This window comes from Urocitellus parryii, chromosome 4, assembly GCF_045843805.1.
Source record: "Urocitellus parryii isolate mUroPar1 chromosome 4, mUroPar1.hap1, whole genome shotgun sequence".
NCBI lineage: Eukaryota > Metazoa > Chordata > Mammalia > Rodentia > Sciuridae > Urocitellus > Urocitellus parryii.
In genome coordinates this window covers 55,838,779-55,850,007 of record NC_135534.1, presented here as the reverse complement: position 1 = coordinate 55,850,007, position 11,229 = coordinate 55,838,779, and positions in this window count along the sequence as shown.

Here is an 11,229-nt window from a genome sequence, read left to right as displayed (position 1 = left end):
AAGCCAACATTATTCTTTTTTTCTTCATATATATTTCTTTATATATATAATATATAACATATATAAATTTGTTTTAATTAGTTATAAATGACAGTAGAATGCATTTTGACACATCATATATAAATGGAGTATAACTTCATTTGTCTGGTTGTACATGGTGTAGAGTTACAGAGGTCATATAATCACATACGCACATAGGGTATAATAATGTCCAGTTCATTCTACTATCATTCCTACCCTCACACGCCCTCCCCTCCTTCACTCCCCTCAGTCTAGTCCAAATTACCTCTATTCTTACCGCCCCCCCCCATTGCGAATTAGCATCCGAATATCAGAGAAAACATCTGGCCTTTGGTTTTTTGGGGTTGCCAAGGCCAACATTATTCTAAATGGAGAAAAACTGAAAGCATTTTCTCTAAAATCAAGAACAAGACAAGGAATAGAATTTCATCCATCAAAGACTGCTTTGCTTGACTCAAGGGACAAAATCAAGTCTCCTAGGTCCCCTTTCTGACAGAATATTTTCATTTGTGCAAATATCTAAAGGTGAGGTCCATGGAGTTATGTAAACAGGGCATTCCCTGGAGCTCTCAACTTTATTAACCTTTCAATCCTCTGAGACACCCAGGGATAATATATACTATACTTGAAAGCACAGATTAAAGTTGCCAAATCATACTCACCCCTTTTTCAAATCTTATATGAATGTTGTTCAAATTGGCATCAACAGATACATGCTCAGGGCCTCACAAGTCATCAACTTCTTATTTGTTCATTTGGTAATTAAATTCAAATGAAATGAGCATACATTGGATCAATTGTGTGTTGACTTTCCTCAATGAGTAACACAACTTAATTTCAGAATTTGTGCTTTCATTTTATGATTTTTTTTGGGGGGTGCTGTGTAGTCTCCTGAAGTAGTAGGGTTTAGTTTGGTTAACTCCATCTCAACATCAACATGAGTGTAAGGAATAATAATCAGAGGAGACACAGAGACAAGGTGCAGAGGCAGGAAAGTGGCTGCTTGTCTAAGGGGCCACGTTTATTTATACCAATGGGTTACATTAGGTACCATAACTACATTATTGTTTTGAGTATCTGTAAGGTTGCTTATTCTGCAGTTACATTTCACAGTTACAATATGCAATGGCAGGAGCTTTGTGCAGCTCTCAAGAAAGTCCATTGTCTAAAGTTACTGTTAAGCCGGCAGATCCAGGAGCATTGGAGCTTGGTGAAACATTGAAGTTAACTAGCAAGCAGGTACATTTATTCACAGGAGAATAAATGTGAATAAATGTGAATAAATGTGCCTAAGATCAAGGTCGAAACTGATAAAACTCTTCACACAGAGCTTCCTTGTGAAGAACATTGCTACAGCGGCCAGGCATCCTGTGTCTTTTACATGGAACTTTCCCAGCAGCCAGGCATTCTGTACCTTTGCACAGAAACTTCCAAACATGCCACAATCACAAAGTTATCAGAGACCCCAATCCCAAACACAGAACCCCTACACACGAGAATGGGAGTTCTGAGTGTGTTGATGTATTAAAGTTGTCAACTTCAATTGAACATAAAGTCAAAGTCTTTTGTGGTAATAATTTACAGTGGAAGTACAATTTTTTTTCCCCTGAATGAGACTGTTTCTTAAATCATTCAATTAAGACCTTGGTTTGGTTTCATGAAAATGGAACTATTCCTATTCTAACAAACTAATGAAAAAATTCAAACCAAAAGTGAGTTTTATATTTAAATAATTCATTCTTATCATCTGAAGGTAAAAAAAATGTAAGAGAAAAATGGTGGAAGAATTGAGTTATCAGATGGTGGTAAAACCTTGTGAGATTTATCTGGACATAGTGGCACTCTTGTAATCCCATTAGCTTTTTGAGATAGGAGGATCACATGTTCAAAGCCAGCCTCAGAAACTTAGAAGACCCTGTCTCAAAAAAAAAAAAAAAAAAAAAAAAAAAAAAAAAAAAAGGGCTGGGGATGTGGCTCAGTAGTTAAGTGCTCCTGGATTCAATACCTACTACCAAAATAACAGAAAGACAAACAAAGCAAAAAGATATTTGTGAGATTCAAAAAAATTCTCTGAAGTTGTTAGTGGCAATTTAGCTTCAGCAAAACATCCATCACATTAGTGAATGCTATTAATTTGAATATTTTTGTTTTGGCCCTTGATTTATATATTACTTGTAGTTTAATTTTGGTTTAATAATCTAATTTATTAAAATACATGAATCATGTTCCATGCTATAAATATGGCGTGATTTATTTAACAATACCCAGATTAAAGAACAGATTATGTCCAATCTTTAGGTGCTAAAACGGCCACAGTGAACATTTTTTAACACATGTCTTTTTTCCTTTGACAGGTATATTTGAAGGAAAAGTTTCCTGAGGCTTAATTATTAAGTCTAAAGGTATGTTCATTTTTAAATATTGATACAGTCAACTACCATGTAAAAAGTTGTATTAATTTACACTGTCATCAAAATTGCATGAGAGTTCCTATTTAGTAACACCTCACTAACACTTGCTAATTTCAAACTCTTAACTTTTTCTTTCACCTTTTCTAATATCTTAGGTAAAAAATTATATCACAAAAAATATTTTATTTATTTAGTTTTTTGTGGTGCTGGGGATTGAACCCAGGGCCTTATGCATGGTAGGGAAGTGTCCTACCAACTAACTGATATATATTTCCAGCCTTCATTGTTATTTTATTATGCAACATTTCAATTATACTTGAGGATGATTATGGTTGTATCTGTTTATTGATAATTTTTATTTCTTTTTCTATGAAGTGACTATTTCCTTTGCTAAGTTTCTTTTATTGGCCTGTTTTACTGCTTTGTGAAAAACTTCAATATTATTAAAAATTGGCTCTTTGATTTTGCCTTGGGAATAAGTCTTTTTTGCTTCCCAGTTGACTTTTTAAATAAATGTATATTCCTATCATGTGTGTGTTTTATACTTAAATCTAGGCAAATCAGTCTTTTCTCTCATGACTTTGGATTTTTATGTTGATTTTTGAAAACACTTCATTGTTTGAAGTTATTCTTTTTAAAAGGCATCCAATTTTTCTTTTAAGACTTTTGTAATTTGCTTGTATATACAGCTTCATTTACATCTTTATACATTTAGAATTTATTTTGATATAAGGAATGAAGTGGGGAGGAAGGGATCCACCTAAGTTTTTTTTTCCCCCTCTTTCAAGTGGTCAGTTAGCATCATTTATGGGAAAAATTTACCATCAATCTAAAAAGTCTTTTTCACAAAATACTAAATTTTTGCTGAATGTGGTCAATTTTTGTATTATTGAGTCTTTTCCTTTTCTGGCTTTATATTTCTGCACAAGGGCCATGCAATCTTAATTTCTTCTTTTAAAAATTATTATTTGATTCTCAGGTACAGAGAATTTAATTATAGTCCTTAGTATATGGAATGTGACTATAGTGATTTCAAAGTTTCTCTATTTATTTTTTTAATTTATTCATTTGTTTTATTTACTGCTTGCTTAATTTATACCCATACCTCATTCCCACTGACCTGTAGTCTAATGCATACATTTTGTTCTTGAAAAAATAATTTTTGTTTTGTTGTTGTATTCTTAATTTATATAATTTTTGTTATATAATTCTTTGTTTCTTTTCCACTCAACTCTAGATTTTTAAGATCATTCAAGTTGCAGGGCTGGGTAGAGCACTTACCAGTACCAAAAAAAAAAAAAAAAAAGGACAACTTTATAGAGGAAGGGGATTGAGGGTAAGAGAGAGGAAAGGGAAGGAACTGTGGGATGAAGTTGACCAACCTATACTATGTAGAAGTATGAATATATTACAGTGAATTCCACTTTTATGTATAATGATAATGTACCAAATAAAAAATTAATACACAGAAGACCAATACAATAGAGGGAGATGATCAGGGCAAGAGGGGATATAACACCAGGGATTAAAATGGAGCAAATTATGCTACATGCATTTATGAAATTGTCAAAATGAAGCCCACTATTATGTATGACTATAATGACTAAGAAAAATAAATAAATAAAAAGATCATTCAAGGTGCTGCATCTAATCTCTTTCTTCTAACTGTTGTGAAATATTCCTTGTTGTATATTTGTCACATTTCATTTATCTTCTCTCCCTGTGAGGGATATCCAAATAATACAATACCTCACCAAAGCAAAGAACAGAAAAGTAAACATTGCAGAAATATAACATAGATGTGTGTGTATGTGTGAGCTTGTGTGTGTGTGTGTGTGTGTGTGAGTGTGTGTGTTAATTTTGGAGCTCTATATTTAATAGTAATTGTCTACATCAGATCATTATTCATAAGCATAAGGTGTTAAGCAATGACAGATTCCTTCCTAAAATGGCTGTACCTCTCTTTTTTCCAACTCTAAATGAGTATTGTCTTCTACTTTTTGGTCAATACTTTACATATATGACTTCCAAATTTCTGCATGTCTAATAGGTATAACTAGGTGTATTTTGTTGCTTTAATTTGCATGCATTTAATTACTAATGGCTTTGAGTATTGTTTTATATTCTCGTAGTCCTCTGAAGTTACCTATTTGTTAAGTTTTTATGATCTCTTCTTTTTCCTCTTTGGAGTTTCTTTTGTTGTTGATTTTTAGAAATGTATTGTGATTTCCCCTTGTTAAGTTCTTCTTTCTTATTGATTTTATGTAGTGCAAGTATCTTATCTATTCTTTCATCTGTCTTTTAACTCTGATAACATTCATTGAAGACAGTTACCAGACTTAAAAAAAATTTTCTGTTGTTTTAGATGGACAGAATGCCTTTATTTTATTTGTTTATTTTTATGTGGTGCTGAGGATTAAACCCAGTGCCTCACACATGCTAGCAAGCACTCTGCCACTGAACTACAGCCCCAGCCCCAGTTACCACATTTTGATGAAATCAAATCATCACATTTTTCCTTGTGCTTTGGAAATTACTCACTGTGGGTCTGAATGATGTTCTCCTGCATTTTCTCCTGAAACACCATTGTTTTACTTTGACTTTTCGGTATTTATCCCATTTAGTGTTTACTTTAATGTGGTATTTTAGATAGAACCCAGTTTTTTAAGAAATTAAGAAATAATGTAGAAATGTACATTTCTTAATGTATATTAAGAAATAATGTAGAAAGCTCATTTTACTGACATTATTTACTAAACTTTTTGTCCATTCCCTAAAGATTTTTAAAATTAATTTTATTGTACTTTAAATTTTTACATGGGTCTAACTATGAGTTTTTGATTCTGTTCTATTTGTTCACTAATCTTTTTTATACCACTACCATCTGGCTTTTATGTTTACTTCTAGGCAATATGTCTTGATATCTATTAGAAAATTCCTTCCTAAACCCTTTTAATATTCTAATTGTGGATTACTATTTTTCCACATTTGTGGTAGGGGTACCCAGGATTGAACCCAGGGGCACTTAACCACTGAGCCATATCCACAGCCCTTTTTTATATTTTTTTTTAGAGACAGGGTCTCTCTGAGTTGCCTAGGGCTTTGCTAAGTTGATGAAGCTGATTTGAACTCACCATCCTCCTTCCTCAGCTCCCCAACCCCTAGGATTACAGGCATGCACAACCACTGTGGGCTCTCCACATAAATTTGTGAGTAAATCTATTGAGCTACCTAAGAAATCCACCTGGAATTGTTATTTGTATTGCACTCAATTTATATAGCAATTTGGGGAGAAATAATATATCTGCAATATTATGTCATCTGATTGAAGGTACGCTATATCTCCCCATTTATTCAGATTGTTGTCTATGTTTTTGCCAGAACCATTTGGCTCTCCATGGTGGTCTTGTACTTTCTTTGAATGGCTTCTATATACTTTGTAATTTTTGTTATTATTTTGCTATTGTTAATTGCTAATTCTTCTACCAATAATAACCAACTGGAAAATTTTCCAGTTGGTTATTATTGGTAGAAGAATTAGCAATTTTTTTTAGCTCCTTTCTAGGAAAGTTGAAAATCTTTCTTTCAACTTCTTACAGTTTGTTTATTGTGAGGGTTTTTTTCCTCCTAGGGTTTTTTTTTTTTTCCTTCTAGTTTAGTAATCAGCAAATGTGATCAGCAAATGACACAGTTTTATTGATTCTCTTCCAATTCTTCCACTTCTAATCTTTCTTTTTTCCAGGATTTAAAAAAATAATTCTCAGTACTATGCTAAATGGTAATAGTGATAGCTGCATACTTGTCTTATTCATGATACTAGAGAATGCATCTAAATTTCTTTATTAAATAAAATATTATGATCAGGGTTTGGTGTATAACTAATTTTTATTCTATCCATAGTCTAAAAACATTTAAAAATATGTATCTTTAATAGTTTTTTTCCTATGTCACTGAGATAGTTTCATTTTTAAATTTTTTATTAATTTTTTATTATATATGTATATATATATATATATTATATATATGAATGACAGCTGAATGCATTTGATTCATTGTACACAATTTCAGCACAACTTTTCATTTCTCTGGTTGACACAATATAGTGTCACACAATATGTGAAGTCATACCTGTACCTAGGGGAATGAAGCCCATCTCATTCCACCATTTTTCCTGCCCCATGCCCTCTTCCTAGATAATTTGATTTTTATCTGTAAGTATAATTTGTGGATTCTTTGTGGGGTTCCTAATATTGCTTGTCTCTGCATCCCAGAGACAAACAATATTTAATTATGCTGTATCATTTTAAGCATATTTTTAGATTCAGTCAGGCTTAATTTTGGCTAGGAGTTTTACATTTATTTTCATCAGTGAAATAAATCTTTATTTTCCTTTTTTCACACACGATTATGTAGTTTTTTATTTGTCACATTTTCACAAGACTCATAAAATAAGCCAGGAAGCAAAACCTAATTTTTCCAACATTTTTAAGAAAAAAAAATGTATAAAGAAAATAAGGTACTATTTCATGAAAGTCTGGTGGAACTCAATTATAAAACTACCTAGATCTGGAGTATGCTGTAAAGTGGCAGGAAGGTCTTACAGCTTTATTTTCAGTGATGTCTATCATTTCAACTTCTCCTGAAGTTGTATCAATTATTTTCTGCACTGATTTTGCATTTTATGTTTTCTATAAATTTACTTACCTTCTTTGTTTTAAAATTTATTCAAACTTAGTTGTCTATGATAATCTTTCATTTAATAAATCTTTTTATCTAATTATTTCAGTAATACTCCAAATTTTATTTGCATTTCCTCTCCTTAAAAATATCATTTTAAAACCAAACTGGTGGCTTTAATTTTTATCCTGAAATAATGCATCAGAAGAGAAAAACTATTACATATAATTTGCAAGAAAGGCAATGGGTTTCATTGATATTATTTAAAGAACAAAAACACTCTTCAGAATATCTTTGTCCTGCAGTTTAGTAAATAAGTTTGGTCCCTGGCATTTGTATCATTTTGTGTGTCTTTTTAATTTTAATTCATTGTTTTTATTTTGATAAAAATATAAAAATAGCTTTTTAACCATTTTAAAGTGTACAATTCAGTGACATTTAGTGCATTCATGATGTGGTTCAACCATCACTACTATCTAATTCAAGAACGCATTTTCCACCACTAAGAAGTCACTCCCCATTCATCCCTCTCTCTACACTAATTCGCTTTCTGTGTCTTGTCTTTGCCTGTTCTAAGTATTTCATATAAATGGAATCATGTGATATGTGACCTTTGTGTCTTGTTTCTTTTGACCAGTGTAATATTTTCAGGGTTCTTCTATGTTATAGCACGTATAGACATTTTGTTCCCTTTATGGCTGAGGATTACTCTTTTGTATGGATAAGCCTCATTTTTCTTGTTCATTCATAGTTGATAAATATTTTAGTCCTCTCCATTTTTAGCCTATTCTGAGTAGTGCTGCTGCTATGAACATTTGTGTGCTAGCATTTATTTGGACGCTTATTTTCAGTTTTCGTTAGTGTACACCTAGGAGTGGAATTGCTGAGACATATGGTAATTGTATGCTTAACTTATTAAATCACACTGTTTTCCACAGAATCTGCACCCTTTTACATTCACAGCAGCAATATATATGTATATGGGGAGGGGCTCCAGTTTCTTCACATCCTTACCACATTTGTTTCCTCCTTCCTTCTTTCCTTTTCCCTCCTTCCTTCCCTTGCTCCTTCTTTCTTCCTTACTCTTTCATTTTAAGGATACTGCCAAATGGAGTTTTCAAGTTGATTTTACCAATTTATGCTCCCATAAGCAGTAAAAATTGCTCTGTATTCTCATTCATTTTATCCATTTTGATGAGGGTAAATGGAAGTTCACTGTGTTTTTAATTTATATACCCTGTGGCTAATTATGTTGTATACTTTTTCATATGCCTATTATCTAAATATTGAAAGTTGATATTCAAGTTTTTGGCTCAGTTAAAAACTGGAAATTTCCGGCTTTTCTTATTAACATGTAGGAGCTCTTTACGTATTCTGAGCATTATGTCTATAGCTTACTATCAAGATATTAAAATACTTATGTATATAAATAGAGACAAATGATAAAGAAAATGTGGTAAAATAATAATATTGGAGAATCCAGTAAGGGAGGCACGAGAGTTCTTTTATTAACTTCTCTGAAAAATCCAAAATTATTTCAAAATATGACATTGCAAAATTAAAGTTTACTAAGCATGATTTACATATGTATTTTGATGAACATATGTAATTTTAAAATAATTGGACAGGAAATTATAGAGATATAAAGAGTTTAACCTCATAATTAACTAATTTGGCCTAAAAGAATATCCTATTCCTTCAGGTTTTGAGAATGCTCATTGATGTTCAGTTTGCTTTTATAGTCATTTAGGAGCTGTGACTGAAAGAAGGGTTTTGCCAGAAGTTCTCTTCTGATCTCTACTTCCCTCACCTATATCCAATCCAGCAAGTAGTATTCTGCTTAGCTTTTTAAAAAAATTTTGTTGTGTTTGCTTTTTCAGCCTCTCACCCAGACATTTGAGGATTCTACAAATGTATAATAAATTTCTTGAACAATGTCACATTTGGTATGTGCTAAAACTCAGACACTATCCATAATCTCAATCACTTACCCCTAGTTATAATAATTAGAAGTAATATTTATTGAGCTCTTTCTATGTGCAAACTTCATGTTAATCACACTCATCTAATTATGGTTATCTGGGGCACATCATTTCCACATTCTGCCAATAACAAACTTTCTCAAAATCATTCAAAGCACATGTGGTAGACCTGAGCATCAGGTATACAGTATATAGTATATTTTGCAACAATGCGACCTTTCCCCAAAGACTTGTAAGAAGAACTGGTGATAGGATCTATAAACAAGATGTGAGTGCCACCTACTTGTTAGTGTTTGTTCTCCTTGTAAACATCTGGGAGCATTTTGAGAGGAAACAACTCAAGATGCACACTAATGATTCAGAATTCTCCTGAGTACTTCCACTGCTCCAGAGACTGCTTCTAGTGTCCCCCATCCCCACTTCACCTCATTTAAGTGGAACAGGATATATGTTGTACTGTATATCCTGAAGGCAAGATAAAACCTTTGAATGGAGTAGAAGAATGCAGAAGATATGGAATTCCCCTTACTGCCTTGCCCTTCGTTTTGACTTTGGAGATTTTTACTGAATTTTATGCCTTCAGGACAAGATGCTCACTGTCGCTCCTTGGGTCACACTGAAACCAATGCACCTGCAGCACTTTCTCCGTCAACAGTTGAGTGTGTTCATTGGCTTTGGCATGCTAATGATCCTTTTATCCCCTGAATATGAGAACAATCTTGGTAAGATTAGTAGAGCAAGGGGATTTATTCCTATGTTGAACTTGGTTTGGAAGATAGTAAGTGGATGTGGTAGATAAAGGATAGGTGATTTTAGCATAAAGGATCTTGGAATCAAGAGAATTTGAAGAGAAATTTGGTATTTTTCTCCTGGTTCCCTATGGGTTTACTTAGTTTCTTCTTCCTAAAATACACGTTGGATTTAAAAATGCATGTTTCTGTCACCCATTCATCCTGTTTCATATCAGAGACACATTTTATCCTTAGAGAAATGAACTCATAATTTCCTGTTAAATTTAGTGAAAGAAAAAAGTAAAATGACAGAAAGGCCAATGGTAAAAATGATTTTCTTACAGAAGCTTCTTGATTCTGAGGGCAGATTCACTATCACCTATGGATACAACTTCTCTTCCACATTTGCATTTTGTTATGCAGACAGTTTGACATTTAAAACTTTATTTCCTTTACAAATCTGGTTATAAATTACTTTTGATTTTGTTGGGTAAGTTAAATCATCTATAGTAGGTAGAGTACTAAGTACAAAAAGTGGTCCAAAGTAAGAAGTAGAATACTGAATCTTAAAAGAAACTGGTTTATGCACCAGATATTTTGTGCTTTGTTCTAATATTAACTTGATATCTGAGTGAAATGACAAAAAAAAGAATGTATTTGAGTCATGCTCTATTTTCCATCATTTTGCATACCTTAGATTGCTAACTATGTTGCTTCCAAGAAGTTTGACTCAATTTCTCTATATATTTGCTGTCATACATGCCAACTTCAATCTTAAGATCAATTATGAGTTGAAGTCTTTCATCCCTTTGACTTACAGACCCATCCAGATGCTAAGACTCTGTTACTAGATTGCATTAGGTGTAATTTTGCCTTTTTATTTTCTTAAAGACAATTCCTATACTCCAGTGGTTTCTCAAATGGAATTAGAGTGTCCTTCAATTTGGATGTGAAATGCTATTTCTATATTTTTACTTTCTTCTAACTGAAAATTGGTATTTTCTTCTGGTTTAAATACAGGTAACCAAGCCATCCTAGACTTAGAAATAGCTATGACATTGTCAGCAACAGAAATCAGAAATATTTTCATATCACATTGCAGTTGTTGAAGATATCTCCAAATATTTAATATCATAATTATTTTGAAATGAAGGTGATTATTAGACCCAGCACCACATTTAAGAAATTTAATGTGTTACTAAAGACACAAATTTTCTCTATTATTGTGTGTTAATAAAACACATGTATGGCTCTATACACATTTTTATCTTGGTAACTGTATTTTGATATTACTGGTTTCCTTGGCAATCATTAATACATTTATTTTGATGCACTTTAAAGCCTTATTTTGAAGTACTTTCTTTTAAAATAATGTTCTATTTTTATACCTTTATTTTATTTATTTAT